Here is a 21,898-nt window from a genome sequence, read left to right as displayed (position 1 = left end):
TGTAATGTTATTACCGTGACGGAAAGAACTGCTTGTGAGAGTGTAAAATTATGAAGGATTACTCAGCGGTAAATTCTTTCCCAGGCACCAGTTCTGATAATTTTACTGCGTCACGGTTCGACGGATCACACTGCTCACCGTGAAGCCACAAGTGGAAATATACAGTACGCGTTCAGAAGCAGTAGTAGAAACAGCAAATTTCCAGGACAGTTAGTACCCGCGTGTACACACATTTTTATTTGAAAAGCGTCATTTTGTCCAACTAGCATCGTAAATAAACGACTACCACCGAAATGACGTCTACCACGTGTTAAGGTTTGCATAGCAACAGTACCATTGGATACCACAGCTGCCGTCTGCTCGACTCGCTCAGCAGTGATGTTGTAGCCCATTTTTCGATACGATGTTGTAGAATTACAACGTTAGGAAAAAGGGTTGAAATAAATACGCTGTTTGATCGAATAATTCCTAGTTTTAGCGATTTCTGGCAACTGAAAGCTGGAGCTAGACGCGGCTGTGGACAGAGTAAGCAAAAAAAGCGATGGGTATGTGAAATAATTCATATCAGGGGACACTCCACTGCGGAGTGAAAATTTCATTCTGGAAACATCCCCTAGGCTGATGCTAAGGCATGTCTCCAATATCCTTTCTTCCAGGAGTGCTAGTTCTGCAAGGTATGCAGGAGAGCTTCTGCGAAGTTTGGAAGGTAGGAGACGAGGTACTGACGCAATTAAGGCTGTGAGGACGGGGCGTGAGTCGTGCTTGGGTAGCTCAGTTGGTAGAGCACTTGCCCTCGAAAGGCAAAGGTCCCGAGTTCGAGTCTCGGTCCGGCACACAGTTTTAATCTTCCAGGAAGTTTCATGTGTAATTTACTTGCTCCTCTGACCAACGCCTTTGCTGCTCACGAAGTTTCGATTGGCACGCTCTGTTGCGCAAATATAAAAGAATTCAAGAATAAACCTCGTGTGCCTGATTAATAATATTATTGGACTTGTTACTCACTGTACATATGGAGAGCTATACTGAGCTGAACCCTCTCGTAACCAAAAATATGTCCTACAATTGGTAAGCCGCTGCGTTACTCAAGCGTCTTCTGTTGCTGTACCGTGGGAAGCATTTTGCATGCCATTTCCGTCAATAATTAGATTGTACATTGAAGCGCCAAAGAAACTGGTACAGGCATGCGAATTCAAATACAGGGGTATGTAAACAGGCACAGTACGGCGCTGCGGTAGGCAACGCCTATGTAAGGCAACAAGTGTCTGGTGCAGTTATTAGACTGGTTACTGTTGCTACAATCGCAGGTTATCAAGATTGAAGTCAGCTTGAACGTGGCGCTATAGTCGGCGCACGAGCGATGGAACACAGCATCTCCGAGGTAGCGATGAAGTGGGGATTTTCCCGTACGACCATTTCACGAGTGTACCGTGAATATCAGGAATCCTGTAAAACATCATATCTCTGACACCGCTGCGGCTGGAAAAAGATCGGGACCAACGACTACTGAAAAAAATCGGTCAACGTGACAGAAGCGCAACCCTCCCGCTAATTGCTGCAGAATACAGTGATAGGCCATAAATAAGTGTTGGTGTGCAAACTGTTCAACGAAACATCTTCGATACGAGCTTTCGGAGCCGAAGATCCACTGGTGTAACTGCACGACATAAAGCTTTACGCATTGCCTGGATCCGACAACACCGAAATTGGACTGTCAATGACTGCAAACGTGTTGCCTGGTCCGAGTGTATCGAGTGGATGGACGTGTACGGGTATGGAGATAACCCTATGGATCCATGTACATTGCATGTCAACAGGGGTCTGTTCTAGCTGGTGCAGGCTCTGTGATGTTGTGGGGCGTGTGCAGTTGGAGTGATACGGGACCCCTGATACATCTAGACACCAGTCTGACAGGTGACACGTACGTAAGCATCCTGTCTGATCACCTGGATCCATTGATGTCCATTGTGCATTCCGATAGACTTGGGTAATTCCAGCAGGGCAATGCGACTCCCTACACGTCCAGAATCGCTACAGAGTGGCTCCAGGAACACTCTTCTGAGTTTAAATACTTCTGCTGGCCACCAAACTCCCCAGACATGAACGTTAAAGAGCATATCAGAGAGGTCTTACAACGCGTTGTTCAGAAGAGGTCTCCAGCCCCTCGTACTCTTACGGATTTGTGGACAGCCCTGCCGGATTCATAGTTTCAGTTGCCTCCAGCACTACTTTAGACATTAATCGAGTCCATGTCACATCGTGTTGCGGCACTTCTGCGTGCTCGCCGGGGCCCTACACGATATTAGGCAGTGTACCAGTTTATTTAGCTCTTCAATGTATTTATATGTCTGAGGCTTACAACAGGCTAATCGGTACATAAACTGTTATTGATAGTATAAAACACGGTGACTAGCGGTAGGGTACCCTGCATAATTTCCTCGTCTATTCGTAGAAACGCGGTGGTGGTTTTTAACGGGTTAAGAATGATTCTGGCGTGAATGCGAACATGCAGAGGACTGGACAGAGGAAAATGAAATGCTTTGGCCAAGCAAGTCGGTGACCGGTCGCCGGGACCGTGGCGTGGGTGGCGTAAGATTCTTGGAAGTGAGGTCGGCCAGAACCCAGTGGGTGCAGCAAGTATTTTTCTCCCTCACGACTGCACGGGGGTAAGGTCCGGCCAACGGCGATATTACGCCGTGTGTGGGAGTCGGGGGCAGCTTTCCAAGTTTTCTGACTTCTTTTGAAGATTAGCATCTGCCGCTTGTAGAAAGCGTAGGTCACAGGAAACAAACTCTAGCCTCGTAGTGGTCCTCTCTGAATTTCTCGAGCCCAGTTAAGAGGATATGGACACTGGCGGGAGAAGGTGCGGTCGGCGTAAAGATACGTGACATCAGATCGCAGCACTGAAATGAGTGCTTTTCGACAGTAGCAGAGAGTTTCAAGATGTCACTGAAGGCTGGAAAAGATGCGCTATTTTTGTCGAAATTCTCTGTTGCATGCAATCCTCGTCACTGGTCCGCAGTGGTTCATAATTTAGCGATTGTCGACTGGCACCTTTTGGCGCAACGAATATGCAGGGTGTAAGTGAGCGCCGCAAAAGAAACACTCGGCGGTAGTACGCAAGTGTGTTCAGTTCGACATTCCAGTAGGACGTGAGAGGGATGTGATCGACTTGTCGTAGCAGCGCGATGGAGGCTGCCTCATCTTGGAGTCGGGCAAACCTGCAGAGGACTCCGTCTTTGCGAAGGGTTCAGCGAATGTGCAACGCACACTGGACGCAGCCTAGTCATATGGTGAGCATGATTTGCAGCACCGGCAAAGTTGTTCAGTTTGATTTCACACTTGTGGAACCCCCTCTTTAAGAACTATGTTTAGGGCCATAATTTCCGCGTTATTCTTTTTACTTTGTTCACACACATTCTTAAAAATGTGGTATGCCCACAATTAGTTTTGGACGGTTAAGGGTAATACTGCACTGTGGGATTTTGCACTTTAAGACTTCTGCAACTAGGTGTTGCGTTGTATGAAGTATTTTTTTTGTTCATACAATGTTGTTCTAGTGTGAATGAATATCTGACACGTCAAGTTTCAGCAAGGATCTTTGGAGAATTGGTGAAAGCAGACCGTCATAGTTAACTATCTTGTCGACAGAACACGACACACCTGCTAAATTTGACTTCAGTGACATAATCGTGCATATAGCTCACTGAAACAAAGGAAATTGAAAGTAAAGTCAAAAAAAAACAATTCCTGGAAAGGAAGATTTTCTCGTTTCTTAGTTATAATTTTTGTTTCATTTCAAACAAATAACTTACGAACTATTAATAATTTATAAGGAGCAAATAAAATCTGTCTTGTACGATAAATCATACTAAAACCAGTGTACCGTAGCAGCCATGAAACACAAGATGCAGGTTTTGCTTCATTTTCAATTTTTCTTAGGTAGTTTATATAGTTTGTAATTTATTTTTTACAATGATATATAAGATTTGTTGTGATGTGTTGGCAAATGTGCCAACACCTTGTAGATAGAGGAGGCCGAAATCTAACGCAGACGGGCGTGAATTCTGGAACAGGATAATTAGTGAATGCTAATAAGAAAAGTATGCAGCTCCTCGAATACTTAACTTCATTCGATCCTTGTGGTACATCGCTCTTGATAATACAAATAAGACTATCTTCAGATACGGTTAATGGCGCCTTGCTAGGTCGTAGTCATGGACTTAGCTGAAGACTATTCCAACTGTCTTTCGGCAAATGAGAGAAAGGCTTCGTCAGTGTAGTCGCTAGCAAAGTCGTCGTACAACTGGGCGAGTGCTATTCCATAACTCGAGACCTGCCTTGTGGTGGCGCTCGGTCTGCGATCACACAGTGGCGACACGCGGGTCCGACATGTACTAAATGGACCGCGGCCGATTTAAGCTACCACCTAGCAAGTGTGGTGTCTGGCGGTGACACCACATGTTGAATGCAATAATTTTCATCGTATAGTTTATGTAACTAATGTTCTTCACTAATACTTCATTTGTATAAAAGCTGCTTATAAAATTATGAGACTGTTGTAACTGCATACAAAAATGGACTCGCTCCCCAACTGATTCCCCGTATTCCCCTGTTTTAGGAGTAAATTCTGGAAGTCTTCAATTTCGAATTCCTGGCTGATTTATTTATTACATTTGTCAATAAAGTGTGCAGCTGGCAGCGGCAAAATTGCCAGAATACGTAATTTAAAAACAAAAGTTTAATTATTCGTACGTATATAACATTAAACGTAAGTGACCTGCCAAAGACCAGTTTGAATTCCGATTTATATTTTCTTGCTGCAGTCTTAAATTCACGAATACCGTAAACTGGGTATACTCTGACCGATTCGCAGATTCACATTTATTATCATGAGTGTCTTTTAAATTCTGCATTCAGTGAACGTGGTGAGTTGTGTGAAAGGTTTACATAATAATTAATACAATAAATTTAAAAAAAACGCAGAGAAAGTAATGGAAACAATTGTAAGTGGTGAAAGTTATCATGGATTTGGGGATACACTGACAGGCATATATTTACTTCCACTACAACTGTCAGCTACCATTCCATTTGTGGTCAACCAAAAACACAATGAATCTTCGACCACACAGAAATAAACACTTTGATTTAAGGTTTTCTTAAGTGCTTCTTTAAGACTCATAAACTAAAAAAAAGCCTGATACTGTACATAAATCAACGTGATCCACCATTAAAATTATAAATATAGTGAAAGGTACTAAGATGGAGTAACACACAGATAGCTCCAAACTTAGCTGAGCATAATACCTTCCGTTTCACCCATCTTAGATCTAAATCCTCTTTTCAAAACAACCATTGCAGCTAGAATTAAGGTTATCTGTTCTTCATTTATCGAGACAAAATCTAGCACTTGTGACTAAACAAACTTCATTCCTTGTCACACACTGTCATGGACATCAACACTGCTTTATAAATTGTATATCTGTAACTTTGGGGTAACAGTAACCAGTGCTGGAAGTATCCCCGAAACACAGAAATCTTGCACATGACCTCAGAAATCGTAGTACAGTAGCGGGTATATACATGCGCACAAAAAACTGATCAGTTGTCTCTCTTGAGAATTAATCGAGCAACGTGAATGATACACTTGTAAACACCAATCGCTTTGCAGTTAAACGGCATCGGTGAATATTGCACAACCTGATTTTGTCACACTTTTTCGCACAGAACTGTAAGTCACAACAGATTCGCCAACTGTTGCGCAAGAAAATCGGTGTTACACGGCGCCATTTAGCGTATATTGGTGGAAGCACTTACTCACCGAAGTGGCGAGTGCTATCAACAAGGGGGTTTAAACTGGTTACGTATTTCTAGATTTCCAGAACGCTTTTGACGCCGTACCTCACAAGTGAATTGTAATCAGATTGCGTGCTTATGGAATATCGTCTCAGCTGTGCGACTGGATTCATGATTTCCTATCAGAGAGTTCACAGTTTGTAGTAACTGAAGGAATGTCATCGGGTAAAGCAGAAGTGGTTGCTGCCATTCCCCAAGGATGTGCTATAGTCCCTCTGCTGTCCCTTGTCTACATAAACGATTTAGGAGACAATCTGAGCAACCGTCTTATGCTGTTTGCAGATAATGCTGTCGTTTATCGTCTAGTAACATCATCAGAACATCAAAAACAAAATTGACAATGAAACCTAAAAATGAAAAGTGTGAAGTTATCCACGTGAGCGCTATAAGGAATCCGTTAAATTTCGGTTATACAGAAAATCAATCAAATCTAAAGGCCGTAAAGGAAACTAAATATCTAGGAATTGCAGTATGAATATCTTAAATTGGAAAGAACATACAGAAAATGCTGTGGAGAAGGCGAACCAAAGATTGTACTTGATTGGCAGAACGCTTAGAAGATGCAACAGATGTACTGAAGTGACTGCCTGCAATACACTCGTCCGTCCGCTTCCGGAGTAATGCCTTCCGGCGTGGGATCCTTATCAGATATGAATAACGGAATATACTGTACTGGCTATTAAAATTGCTACACCAAGAAGAAATACAGATGATAAACGGGTATTCATTGGACAAATATATTATACTAGAACTGACATGTGATTACATTATCACGCAATTTGGGTGCATAGATCCTGAGAAATCAGTACCCAGAACAACCACCTCTGGCCGTAATATCGGCCTTGATACGCCTGGGCATTGAGTCAAACAGAGCTTGGATGACGTGTACAGGTACAGCTGCCCATGCAGCTCTAACACGATACCACAGTTCATCAAGAGTACTGACTGGCGTATTATGACGAGCCAGTTGGTTGCTCGGCCACCATTGACCGGACGTTTTCAATTGGTGACGGATCTGGAGAATGCGCTGGCCAGGGCAGCAGTCCAACATTTTCTGTATCCAGAAAGGCCCGTACAGAACCTGCAAAATGCGGCCGTGCATTATCCTGCTGAAATGTAGGGTTTCGCAGGAATAGAATGAAGGGTAGAGCCACGGGTCCTAACACATCTGAAATGTAACGTACACTGTTCAAAGTGCAGTCAATGCGACCAAGAGGTGACCGAGACGTGTAACCAATGGCACCCCATACCATCACGCCGGGTAATACGCCAGTATGGCGATGACGAATACACGCTTCCAATGTGCGTTCACCGCGATGTCGCCAAACACGGACGCGACCATCATAATGCTGTAAAGAGAACCTGGATTCATCCGAAAAAAACGACGTTTTGCCATTCATGCACCCAGGTTCGTCTTTGAGTACACCATCGCAGGCACTCCTGTCTGTGATACAGCGTCGAGTGTAATCGCAGCCATGGTCTCCGAGCTGATAGTCCATGCTGCTGCAAGCGTCGTCGAACTGTTCGTGCAAATGGTTTTTGTCTTACAAACGTCCCCATCTGCTGACTCAGGGATCGAGACGTGTCTGCACGATCCGTTACAGCCATGCGGATAAGATGCCTGTCATCTCGACTGCTAGTGATACGAGGCCGTTGGGGTCCAGCACTGCGTTCCATATTACCCTCCTGAATCCAACGATTCCATATTCTGCTAACAGTCATTGGATCTCGACCAACGCGAGCAGCAATGCCGCGATACGATAAACCTCAATCGTGATAGACTACAATCCGACCTTTATCAAAGTTGGAAACGCGATGGTACGCATTTCTCCTCCTTACGCGAGGCATCACAACAATGTTTCACCAGGCAACGCCGGTCAACTGCCGTTTGTGTATGTAAACTTTCCTCATGTCAGCACGTTGTAGGTGTCGCCGCCGGCGCCAACCTTGTGTGAATGCTCTGAAAAGCTAATCATTTGCATATCACAGCAACTTCTTCCTGTTGGTTAAATTTCACGTCTGTAGCGTGTCATCTTCGTGGTGTAGCAATTTTAATGGCCAGTAGTGTATCAAGAAAGTTCGAAGATGGACAGCACGTTTTTCACTATCGAGGAACAGGGGAGAGACTACCACTGTCATGGTACACAATTTGGTCTGGAAATCATTAAATGTAAGGCGTATTTCGTTGCGCTGGGATCTTCTGAAGAAACTCCAATCACCAATTTTCTCCTCCGAATGGGAAAATACTTTGTTGGGGGCGACCTGCATACGGAGGAAAGGTCATCATAATAAAATAACGGAATTCTAGGCTCGGACGAAAAGATATAGGTGTTAGTTTTTTCCGCCCACTGTACGAGAGCGGAATAATAAAGAATTAGTGTGAAGTTTGTTCACTGAACCCTTTTCCAGACACTTACATCTATATCTACGTGATTACTCTGCTATTCAAAATAAAGTGCCTGGCAGAGGGCTCTCGAATGGCACGCGGAAAAAACGAGCACTTAAATTTTTATGTGCAAGCCCTGATTTCTCTTATTTTATCGTGATGATCCTTTCTCTCTATGTAGGTGGGTGCCAACAAAATTTATCGCAATCGGAGGAGAAAATTGGTGATTGAAATTTCATGAGAAGATCCCGTCGCAACGAGAAACCCCTTTGTTTCAATGATTGCCACTCCTATTCACGTATCATGTCTGTGACACTATCTCCCACGTTTCGCTATAATAAAAAACGAGCTGCCCTTCTTTGTACTTTTACGATGTCATCCGTCAGTCCCACCTGATGCGGATCCCACACCGCACAGCAGTGCTCTAGAATAGGGCACACAAGAGTGGTGCATGCAGTCTCTTTACTCGTAGTAGACCTGTTGCACCTTCTAAGTTTTCTGCCGATGAATCGCAGTCGTTGGTTTGCTCTAGCCACAATATTATCTATGTGATCGTTCCAGTTTAGGTAGTTTGTAATTCTAATCCTGAAGTATTTAGTTGAATTTACAGCCTTCAAATTTGTGTGACTTACCGCGTAGTCGACATTTAGCTGATTTCTTTTAGTTCTCATGTGAATAACTTCACACTTTTCGTAATTCAGGGTCAACTGCCAATTTTCGCACCATACAGATATCTAAATCATTTTGCAAGTCGTTTTGATCACGTGATGACTTCACAAGACGTCAAGTGCGATACTAAACACCGATCCGAGAGCCGGCAGAGAGCAGTAAACTTTCGGTGTATGAGTGGTCAACGTATACCCAGTTTACGGTACCTGAGTACCGAGTAGCCCCACAGCTGTGCCGCTTGCAGATTTTCGATGGAACGCGCTCGCGCTCCAGTAACCTTGTAAGCGGGCGAGGCAGCGGAGCGCGACCCGCCGCCTGGCGGCCAGTGTGTGTATTAATAATCGGGCCGCGCAAATATTTGAGGGCGAGCCTTAATGACGGGCGCCAGTCGTATTTGTCCGCGCCCAATCACCGGCCCTCCGCCGCTGCAACAACAATTTAATCAGCTGAGTTCACAATTTGCGCCGAATTAAAATGGCCAGCCGGCCCGCTGCGTGCTTTTGTCTCTCCCACGCAAGCTTACTGCTCTTCTACAGGGCGCTTCTCGCTTCATAGAGAAGGCTTGCGCAATCACAAACTGCTTCATTAATACTTACAAGGGAACGCCACAACGTTCGGATCACGGATTTACTTCAAACTTTGTACACTTTTAGTAGTCCATTAGGCCAAAATAGTGCGCAAGGCGTACTACTTAGGCGACTTCGAGGACCTCGCGAGAGAAGTTTTACGCGTCAGTGATGTACCGGCGCGTTGCGATCCGAACACGATATGGCGGCGGTCATGTGGCTGGTGATCAAGCTCCATAATCGGCGGAGCGCTGGATCGAGACCTGCTCACCTTTTATACACTCCTGGAAATTGAAATAAGAACACCGTGAATTCATTGTCCCAGGAAGGGGAAACTTTATTGACACATTCCTGGGGTCAGATACATCACATGATCACACTGACAGAACCACAGGCACATAGACACAGGCAACAGAGCATGCACAATGTCGGCACTAGTACAGTGCATATCCACCTTTCGCAGCAATGCAGGCTGCTATTCTCCCATGGAGACGATCGTAGAGATGCTGGATGTAGTCCTGTGGAACGGCTTGCCATGCCATTTCCACCTGGCGCCTCAGTTGGACCAGCGTTCGTGCTGGACGTGCAGACCGCGTGAGACGACGCTTCATCCAGTCCCAAACATGCTCAATGGGGGACAGGTCCGGAGATCTTGCTGGCCAGGGTAGTTGACTTACACCTTCTAGAGCACGTTGGGTGGCACGGGATACATGCGGACGTGCATTGTCCTGTTGGAACAGCAAGTTCCCTTGCCGGTCTAGGAATGGTAGAACGATGGGTTCGATGACGGTTTGGATGTACCGTGCACTATTCAGTGTCCCCTCGACGATCACCAGTGGTGTACGGCCAGTGTAGGAGATCGCTCCCCACACCATGATGCCGGGTGTTGGCCCTGTGTGCCTCGGTCGTATGCAGTCCTGATTGTGGCGCTCACCTGCACGGCGCCAAACACGCATACGACCATCATTGGCACCAAGGCAGAAGCGACTCTCATCGCTGAAGACGACACGTCTCCATTCGTCCCTCCATTCACGCCTGTCGCGACACCACTGGAGGCGGGCTGCACGATGTTGGGGCGTGAGCGGAAGACGGCCTAACGGTGTGCGGGACCGTAGCCCAGCTTCATGGAGACGGTTGCGAATGGTCCTCGCCGATACCCCAGGAGCAACAGTGTCCCTAATTTGCTGGGAAGTGGCGGTGCGGTCCCCTACGGCACTGCGTAGGATCCTACGGTCTTGGCGTGCATCCGTGCGTCGCTGCGGTCCGGTCCCAGGTCGACGGGCACGTGCACCTTCCGCCGACCACTGGCGACAACATCGATGTACTGTGGAGACCTCACGCCCCACGTGTTGAGCAATTCGGCGGTACGTCCACCCGGCCTCCCGCATGCCCACTATACGCCCTCGCTCAAAGTCCGTCAACTGCACATACGGTTCACGTCCACGCTGTCGCGGCATGCTACCAGTGTTAAAGACTGCGATGGAGCTCCGTATGCCACGGCAAACTGGCTGACACTGACGGCGGCGGTGCACAAATGCTGCGCAGCTAGCGCCATTCGACGGCCAACACCGCGGTTCCTGGTGTGTCCGCTGTGCCGTGCGTGTGATCATTGCTTGTACAGCCCTCTCGCAGTGTCCGGAGCAAGTATGGTGGGTCTGACACACCGGTGTCAATGTGTTCTTTTTTCCATTTCCAGGAGTGTATTTATATTTTTTTTCACCACTAGTCTTATTATTTCATCATATTACGTTTGAAAGGTAGTATGAACAGAGGACTGATGTACAGGGTGATCAAAAAGTCAGTATAAATTTGAAAACTTAATAAACCACGGAATAATGTGGATAGAGAGGCAAAAATTGACACAAATGCTTGGAATGACATGGGGTTTTATTAGAACCAAAAAAAGCAAAGTATCGCTAGACGCATGAAAGATCTTTTGCGCGCGTCGTTTGCTGATGATTGTCTGCTCAGCCGCCACTCTCGTCATGCTTGGCCTCCCAGGTCCCCAGACCTCAGTCAGTGCGATTGTGCGATTATTGGCTTGGGATTACCTGAAGTCGTAAGTGGAACGTGATCGACCGACATCTCTAGGGATGCTGAAAGACAACATCCGACGCCAGTGCCTCAACATAACTCCGGACATGCTTTACAGTGCTGTTCACAACATTATTCCTCGACTACAGCTATTGTTGAGGAATGATGGTGGACATATTGAGCATTTCCTGTAAAGAACATCGTATTTGCTTTGGCTTACTTTGTTATGCTAATTATTGCTATTCTGATCAGATGAAATGCCATCTCGCGGACATTTTTTGAACGTTTTTACTTTTTTGGTTCTAATAAAACCTCATGCCATTCCAAGCATGTGTATCAATTTGTACCTCTCTATCTACATTATTCCGTGATTTATTCAGTTTCCAAAATTATACTGACTTTTTGATTACCCGGTTTTGGAAGAGCTTTTAGCGAATTTCCAATGTGGTTTAGTTCTGTGGTGTCACCGCCAGACACCACACTTGCTAGGTGGTAGCTTTAAATCGGCCGCGGTCCATTAGTACATGTCGGACCCGCGTGTCGCCACTGTCAGTGATCGCAGACCGAGCGCCACCACACGGCAGGTCTCGAGAGACTTACTAGCACTCGCCCCAGTTGTACGGACGACTTAGCTAGCGATGCAACACTGACGAAGCCTCGTTTATTTGCAGAGAAGATAGTTAGAATAGCCTTCAGCTAAGTCAATGGCTACGACCTAGCAAGGCGCCATAGCAATTGATAGTTATCGTATGAAGCATGTCTCATCAAGAACGATGTATACAAATGATGGATTAAAGTTAAGTATTCCAGCAGCTACGTACTTTTCTTTATAGCATTCATTACGTATCCTGCTTCAGACCTCACGCCATCCTGCGTGAGCTTATAGAGTGCATTTCGGCCTTCCCTAGCTATATAACAAGTTCTTTGCTAATTTCTATTATCACTAAAAACATTATAACCGTCGACAAGTAAACGACCTAATGCATAAAATTTCCCTGAAAATGTATGCCTATTGTCATTTTCGAAATCTGTTATACATACAAGCGGATTGTGTCTGATCATGCAGTACTAAGCTTCGGCTGATAGACATATGTTTATTAATTCCACAGTTCTCTTACTGACAATTCTAACTGCAGGTACTACTTCCAGTCCGCCTGGTTAGCTGAATGGTAACAGTCGGCTCTCAGCCGTGGCAGCGTGCGGACGGCCCCGCGCGCCGGCCAGTGCTCCGCTGCAGGCGTTGTTTACTTCTGCGTCGTAGCTTTCAGGCTTGCGTCCGTCCACTGTGAACAACATGTCGAGCGCTTACCGCCGTGCGACCCTTAAAGTTTCCTTCCCAGCTGAACATGCGCGACCTCGTGCACATGAAGTTGAAACGTTCATACGTGAAGAAGTTCGTTTAGATCCTAACCACGTTATCGGAATCCATTTTTCGATCACGATTAGTGTCGTTCATATTAAAATGACAAACACCGAGGTGTGTGAAGATGTTATTCGCCGCCATGCCAATGGACTTAAGTTCAAATACTCTGATGGTCACGTCGGAGCTGTAACACTTGAACTCGCAGAGTACGGTCAACGCACGATTAGGGTGTTTGAACTACCTTTTGAAGTGCCGAAGGACGAAGTTGTCTCTGCGTTACAACCATACGGTAACGTCATCGGTTACGTAGAGGAAAAATGGCAAACCTTCACGACCTACCATGTCCTTAATGGTGTGCGTCAGGTCAAAATTGAACTGAAACAACATATTCCATCATACCTGACCATTGGCGGGGTGCGAGCCATTGTCATGTACGACGGCCAACCCCGAACATGTGCGGGTTGTGGACAAGAAGGCCACGTCAGATCTGCCTGCATGCGACGCCGCCTGATCCAGACGCCGGTCGGCGAGGAAGCGTCCCCAGCGGTGATGACTCAGATCCCTGTCACATACGCCAAGGTTGCCCAGGAAGGTAGCACGTCTTCACAGAGTCTTCCTGCTCCGTTGACGTCGTCTGATCAGGTAGATACAACCGCTCCTGAGATTCCTTCTGAGGTGCCCCAGACGCCAGATCCTAACCTGCCGAATCATCGCAGCACTGTGACTGAAAATGCTGCTGAGATGGACGTTGATCCGGGAGTGGTACCTACTTCTGCTTTCCTTCAGACTGGTCCGGAGTCAGACGAAAGCCACCCGCCATCGGACTCTGAACGACTTGTTCGAAAACAAGGGTCGACACGAAAGAGAAAGAAACGTAGCCGTACACCCCCTGATGAATCCATTCTACGGATGGATACCGGGGATGCAGACCCGAAGATGGACGACAAACCGATCTTTGATGACCGAAAGGCTGATGCGACAGACCCGCCACAGGCGACCACTGGCAACGAACACCCCTCATTACTGACGCCGTCGCCCCCACAGGTCGACGTTGAAGAGAGCCTATCCGATGAGACGAAAACTACGTCTCCTCTCCACGTGGATGACGTGCACAGCCGATGCCCTACCGCAGCATCAGTCTCCTGGGCAGACGACGTGGAGATCGAAGGGACTGGGGTGGACGCTGCTGATGATGGGGCACCTCCATCGGTTGCGCCCGCGCCCGCAAACTCTCCACAATAGCAGCCTCTTCAGCGGACCGGCAAGATCGACGACCTCTCGCTCCTGAAGAAGAAGCCCCGCCTGTGCCTGTGGGACTCCAACACCAGCATTATCGTGTCGCAACGATTAACCTCGCGACCATTCGTGCGCCCCACAAACTAGCGCTGCTCCGCGATATGATTTATGATGCAGACATAGATATTGCGCTTTTTCAGGAAGTGCATGTCGCCGATTTTTCACCACCACATGGCTTCACGGTGCATCTTTCTCCCGCTTCGGACACCGGTAGTGGTGTTGCCATCATCTTACGCGAAGGTCTTCCTGCCGAAGATGTCCTATACCTCCCCAGTGGCAGAGGTATGGCCCTTACTCTCTTTGGTGTACGCATCATCAATATTTATGCGCCGTCGGGCTCCAGCTACCGTCGTGAACGCAATGCCTTCTTCGCGAATGAAGTCACACCCCTTTTTATGGGACCACACGATGACTGGATCATGGGTGGAGACTTCAACTGCACCCAGCGACCTCAGGATCAATTGCCGCGTCACTCACCATGCGCCGCTCTGGAAACAGTCGTCACGCGGCTACAATTTGTCGACACGTGGAGACGTGTTCACTGTGATCTTTTGGGCTTTACGTACCACACTGCGCACTCCTCTAGCCGACTGGATCGCATCTACATCTCGCGATCCCTAATTCAACACACTCGACAGGCTGAAATCTGGCCTGTTGCTTTCTCAGACCATGAGGCTTACTTCTGTGATGTTGTTCTCACAAGACGGGCAGTATGGCACGGACGTGGTTTATGGAAACTGAACACGGCACTTCTTAATTCACCTGACTGTCGACTTCTAATAGAAGACACTTGGATCACATGTAATAGACGCCGACCCACGTATCCGTCTACCATATCCTGGTGGATCCAGTGTGCAAAACCTGCTCTTCGAAAAACTTTAATCCGGTATGGCAAAGATGTTGTCGCCTGGAGGAAGAGCACTATGGACTTTTACTACAGGATCCTACGAGAATGCTCCACGATGCCAGCCTACCCTGAGCGCCATACAAGGATGAACCAAGCTAAGGCCCAAATCTCCAATCTCATGCGACGGCATTTGGAAGGGGCGATAGTACGATCTCGTACTGCTGATCGCCTGCCTCATGAACATCCGTCGATGTACCATATCGTCCAAGAACGACAAAATCGACGCCGAAAATTGATTCACGTCCTAACGGATCAAGACGGGCGTCGCTACGTAACCCAATCTGCCATGGGGAATGTGCTTCACGCCCACTACCGGCAGCTCTACGCCGCAGTTCCACATTCCCCAGAGTTGATCGAGGAAGTCTCACAGCTCAACTTCGGTGGTATCCCAGGAGATGCGGCGATTGAATTGATGTCGGAGGTGACTGATGAGGAAGTCCGCGATGCGATCCGGGCAGGAACCATCAATCGCTCCCCGGGCCCCGACGGTCTTCCCCTCGAATTTTATCGCACCTTCCGTGATTTGTTAGAGTCCACCTTCACCTCCATCTGTCGGGAACTGATGTCTCCGGAAGTACCTGTGCCGGACGCTTTCATGGAAGGAATTATTATTCCTGTACATAAACCGCACGGTGGCAACAATATCAGTGATTATCGGCCCCTCACCCTCCTTAACAGTGATATGAAAATCTTCACTCGCCTTTTGGCAGCACGACTTAAAAACGTTGCCCGATATGTTGTGTCGCCAGACCAAGCATCTTTGGGAGGCGACAACAATATTCGCACGGCTTTATGCCGCTACAGGGATATGATCGCCGTTACCCAGGCACAACGCCTCTCTGGGGCACTTGCGTCTTTGGACTTCAGTCAAGCTTTCGATAGGGTTGACCATTCGTTCCTTACGGCCGTTCTCCACCATATGGGTTTCCCGGTCGCCGTTATCACGGTAGTGATGCGCCTTCTGCGGGGTGCCTCATCCAGGATTATGTACAATGGCAGACTCACTCCACCGATGATAATAGGTCGATCCGTACATCAAGGTTGCCCTCTATCAGCAATTTTGTACGCCTTTTCCTTGGAATCCTTGCTATGTGGACTAAGACAACGTTTGGTAGGGTTGTCCATAGATCGCTACCGATTCTGTTGCACGGCCTATGCTGACGATGTCGTCATCTGCTTACGTAATGCCGACGAAGTTCGAGCTGTTTTGACGTGGGTAGCGACCTATGGTGAGGCGTCGGGTCGCTCTTTAAACGTACGTAAGTCACAAGTTATGTTCATTGGCACGGGACTTCCCGTGGAGTGCGTTACACCTCTCACCACCGTTGATACCATTCGTTGTTTGGGAATAGATTTTTCATCTGATCTCCGGCGTTCAGCCACCATCAACTGCCGACGCCTCCTTTTAATGATCAGAGCAGGTCTTATGGACCATCGCCTTCGATCCCTAGATATTCTCCAACGAGCTCGATATGTCAATACATATATCGCGTCCCGAGTTCCCCATGTAGCGCAAGTTCTACCTTTCCCGCTTACTGTGGCACGTCGCATGTTGGCAGCGATGGCATCTTTCGTCAGCTCTGGGATGTTGTTCAAAGTTAACTATGCGACCCTTACTCTTCCCCGTGAACGAGGTGGGATAGGTCTGTTTCACGTGCCGGATAGAGCTCGCGCCCTATTTGTCAGCTCCCAGATGACGGTATGGACACGTTGCCCAACGAGCCTCACTGGTCTCCTCCTGTCGGCATACTCGCCGGTCTCACTGTCAGCCCCAGTGATGATCGCGGATGTTCCGGCCCAGTTCCATTATATACGGTACTTCTTTCTGGAACTCAGTTATCTACGCCTCACCTTACCATGACAGCTTTTACTCAAGACAAAGGCAGTATACAATGTCCTCCAATTAGGTCGTCCTCCTAACCCGATTGAACTAAAGTTCCCACAGGTTGACTGGCGTCATGTATGGCGCGCGGTGTTCGCCTGTTACCTTGACACGAATGTTCAATCTGTCTGGTACATAACTGTCAATGGTAAGCAAATCAACCAATTTCGCCTTCATCGTATCCACCTCGCCCAATCACCTCTATGCTCCACGTGTGGAGTGCCAGACAATGATGAACATCGGTTTGTTTGCGGACCGGCGGCGGAGGTTTGGCACTTGGTTCGACGTATTGTGGCTTTTCTAACGCGGGACATTCCGGATCGGATTACTCCCCTATCATTATTATTTCCGGAACGTGACTATTTTCCTCGGACAAAGACCAATGCTGTGAATTGGATTCGCGGACATGCCATTCACTACTTATTTGGACAAACTGTAGACTCTGTACTCGATTTTTGGACATACCTCAATGACCGTCATTATGTCGTTGTCCGTCACCCAAAATACAGACAATTTTTCTCGAACTTCCTTGGGAGTGCTTTCCACGAGCCGCCTCGCAGCTGGAATGTGTTGAGCCAAGAGAGGAGAAGGTTTCCTGCTTGAACCAATGAACATTTCTGAACAACTGAACGGAACACATCAATTTCGAGAAGACGTGACTCAACATATTACCAGCGGGGCGCAGAAGGCCTCTGATCAATTACACACACAAAAAAAAAAAAAAAATAAAATAAAATAAAATAAAATAAATAAATAAATATAAAACAAAAAAAATTAAAATAAAATTCAGAAAAAGGAAGATTTTGTTTTGTTTGTAAGGATAGCCCTAACCTTGATTTCCCATATTTCCCCTGGTATATAGGCAGCTCTCTGGGGTAGGTTTAGTCAGGAGCCAACGCCTGAAGTGGCCCAGATTTTTTTTTTTTGTTATAGGATGAAAAGCGGCGGTGGCACTTGTTTTTTTAGTTCCATTTTATTTAAAAAAAAGAGGGTAGAAAAAAAGAAAAAAAAAGATGGTAGAAAAAAAATGGTAACATGCTTGCCTCCCATGCAGCGGACCCGGGTTCGATTCCCGGCCGGGATGGCGATTTTCTCCGCTCGTGGACTGAGTGTTGTGTTGTCCTCACCTTCATTTCATCCACATTGCCGGCACGCAAGTCCTCCATTTTGGCGTCGAGTGAATTAAGACTTTCATTCGGCGGCCGAACTTCCCCCGATGGGGCCTCCCTGCCATCAATGCCATACGAACATTTCATTTCATCCCACCCAGGCCATGTTGTAAATTACCCCATCACTCACATGCCCGATTTATTTGAGTTACTACAGTTTCTCCTCTTTTGTTGAAAAAAATTCATTCTATAATCACAGCTGCTTCACTGCTTAATATCACTATTACTTCTTATCTGTTTGTACTTTAGGATCTACTAAAGAGAAGATTATTTTGTTCAGCTGCATCTGTGGAACATGTCACCAAAGGTTTTTTTTTCACTTCTATGAGCAATTGTAATTTGTGTGTAGGTCATTAGCTTAACGTGTCATATATTTTATCTTAGTTAAATAATCTTATATCGCACTTACACTGAAGTAATCTCTCTCGATTTATTCCTAAATCTAACATTAACATTCTTCATCTCTCGAAATGGAGACTCCCTACTGATGCACTAGTTTAAAATCTTTGATCTAATAAAATTTCACTGCGCCGCATACCTATCATTGTACCTGATGATGACGTAACAGCCGAAAACCGTTTTGCGAAATAAGCAATAAATATTGTAGAATATTACTCCATTGTAGTGTGTATTTTCTTTCACGATGTTTGAAGTATTCTACCACGAACCAATGACACAGTCAGTTAATGCAAAGATGTAAATAATTTTATTCAATAATGCAATTAGTTATAATATGTCGGAAATAGTTCCAGAGTAATATTTTTCATACACACATGGAAAACATGAATTAAAACGGCATCTACTACATCGAATGAGCGCAATTTTCCCGCAGAGGTCGCTAACATCTTGAAGAATTTCTCTTTCTTCCGACAACTGGCATGCAAACGATGAATAATGCAATATTTTCGTAAATATCGGTGCCGAAAACTGGCGATGTACGACTGAATGTGTTTTAATAGCAACTTAGCGAGAAGCAATTTCTCGTTCATTGTCAATCAAATATGAAAAAGTCAGAAAAGCGCTTCGTAAGGTTTTTGACTTTCTTATAGAAATAAAAGTAGCATAGTAGGCCTATCTGTTGTAATAGTACAAATTAGTAAACGGCGTAATAACATTGAAAATCCAATAAAAGCTTTTGCAAATACACGTGTCTCTTCGTCATATTACCTTTTAAGTGTATATGTACAAAATAATATGACTAGTGTTAAAAAAAATTAAAATAGGCAATCCACCGTTTAAGAAGCTTGAATGCTAACTGCATGACCACCGCCAGCTCGAACTCCGAATCGCAACGCACCGGAACATTATCGATGCGTAAAACTTCTCTTGCGATTTTCTCAGATGGTTCAAATGGCACTGAGCACTATGGGACTTAACTTCTGAGGTCATCAGTCCCCTATAACTTAGAAGTACTTAAACCTAACCAACCTAAGGACATCACAGACATCCATGCCCGAGGCAGGATTCGAACCTGCGACCCTAGCGCTCGCGCGGTTCCTGACTGTAGCGCCTAGAACCGCTCGCCACTCCGGCCGGCCGCGATTTTCTCGACATGGCCTAAGTAATACGCCTTACTACATGCACATAATGTTGTCAAAATGCATTTATAAAAGCGTACAAAGTTTGAAGTAAATGCGTGATCCTAAAGTCGTGGTCTCCCCTTGTTTGAAGACAGCCTTGTCTCGGAATTCGTTGGTTTGCATAGAAAACAAGTTGGCGGCCGAAAGGATGGAACCCCAGTGAGGGTTGTGAAAATGGTTGCAATATGCAACTCACGTAATTTAAGTGATGTAAGAAACAAGTGCGGGAGAAAAACGCCAATACTTGCATATCTGGTGTACGTTCCTAGCGACTATATTCAACATTAATTTTTTTAAATCCAAGAACTATCTTTTTGCTCGAGGCATAACGCGCGTAAGTGTATTTTACGTAATGTCCAAAGCTTCTACTTACCACGAAGTCGATGGTGTCGTTGATTAATTTATTTCACTTCTTGGCAACAGTTTTGTTTTTGTTTCCTTTTCCGTTGAAACTCATCGGCATTCTTTACGTTTCGTTTGACAAGCAGGCCGCATCGCTATTGGGTTTTTGTAATTTTTGATGTTTATGGCATGCGAAGTTCAGAACTCAAATATCACCCAAAGCAATTCCACGCAACTCTCCAAAAATTTTTGAGCAAACTGACTTTGAAATTTTCCTGGGTCCTTTAATTCAATAATTCACAAAAGTCGAGAGGCTGCCTGGCTCTGAGGTTTGAGGGGCGTTCAGTAAGTAATGCAACACATTTTTTTTTTCTGAAAGAATGTTGGTTTTATTCAGGATTCCAATGCATCATGTTATTCCCCCATTCTTTTGGCTCACAAAACCCTATTTTTCAACACAATCTCCGTTCGATTCGGCGGCCTTACGCCACCTTACTGGGTGGGACTGTATGCTCTTTTGGAACAACTCTACTGCTCGACGTCGCAGTCAACGTTTTGCTGTATCAGTAACCTCCCCATCATCCACGTAAAACTTCCAGCGGAGTGCATCCTTCATGGGGCATCCTTCATCACCTCGAATAAGAGTGTCCGCAAGTTACAAATTTCAGGAGCCACAGCTGTGTGCGGCCAGCCTTAACGCGGAAGCTGGAACTCGTTTGCGCGACGTGTTGCGATGATGATAGACGTGTCGCCCAACGACTCACCGTGTTTTTGTTTACTGTCAGGTCTTCGTAGACATTCTACCAGCGCCTATGAAACTCTGCGATGCCACAGTTTTGTATTAAAGGAAATTCGATGACAGCCCCCCCCCCCCGTGTGGAACGTACCTCCGTTTACAGACGCCATTCTGAAGGCTACATATGGCGCCGCCACCTATCGGAACTTCGTGAAGCAATAGGGGCTGAAGCGGACATCTCCCACGTTGTCCCATAACAAATTCCGAATTTTTCAGCCGAAACAGCACCAGAAAAAAATTGTGTTGCATGAGTTATTGAACGCTCCTCGTAGAATCTGTGGCTGCAACGTGAGCAGGCTACCTTCGATTCCTAGCCGAAGCAAATTATTTAACAAAGGTGCACGAGCTACGAGAATTCATTTGAAGCGTAGAGTACGTAAAAATTTAAAAAATCGGTAGTGCTGGAGACCGGCAGCAGCTGGTTCGACTGTCGTTTCACTCATTACTTTACTTCGTGTTTTTCCGCTCAGGTCCTATACCTATGTCATTTAAATACAAAACTCACCAAATATACGCTAATCAACACGTACGTAATTTCATATTTATGAAAAATGCGCATCTTTTTATTTATGCTTATAAATGGCACACAAAATTTAAATTCTTAGTTGCTGCTCATTTGTAAAAGGTAGTTAACAAAGACTGCTTGTATAAAAAAGGAACGAACACCTATATCTTTTTCGTAGGAGCTCTGATTTCCGTTATTTTATCGTGGTCATCGTTTCTCCCTATGTAGGCCAGTGTCAACAAAATGTTTTCGCATTCGGAGGAGAAAGTTTGTGATTGGAATTTCGTGGGAAGATTCCGTCGCAACGAAAAACGCCTTTGTTTCAATGATGTCCAGCCCAAATCCTGCATCATCTCTCCCCTATTTCGCGATAATAGAAAATGTGCTGCCCTTCTTTGAACTTTTTCCATGTACACCGTCAATCCTATCTGGTAAGGATCCCACACCGTGCAGCAGTATTCTAAAAGAGAACGGACAAGCGTAGTGTAGGCAGTCTCCTTAGCAGATCTGTTACATTTCTAAGCGTCCTGCTAATAAAATGCAGTCTTTG

At 46.1% G+C, this 21,898-nt stretch overlaps 1 non-coding gene across 1 annotated transcript; it reads left to right on the top strand.

Moving 5' to 3' along the window:
* The first annotated feature begins 759 nt into the window (after positions 1 to 759).
* On the top strand, positions 760 to 834 carry Trnas-cga (transfer RNA serine (anticodon CGA)). The gene has a single exon. It is a non-coding gene; the product is annotated as a tRNA-Ser (tRNA).
* The last annotated feature ends 21,064 nt before the right edge of the window (positions 835 to 21,898 follow it).

This window comes from Schistocerca serialis, chromosome 7 (assembly GCF_023864345.2).
Source record: "Schistocerca serialis cubense isolate TAMUIC-IGC-003099 chromosome 7, iqSchSeri2.2, whole genome shotgun sequence".
Lineage (NCBI taxonomy): Eukaryota > Metazoa > Arthropoda > Insecta > Orthoptera > Acrididae > Schistocerca > Schistocerca serialis.
Note: the sequence above shows the minus strand (reverse complement) of the source record. Positions and strands in the feature narration are given on the sequence as shown.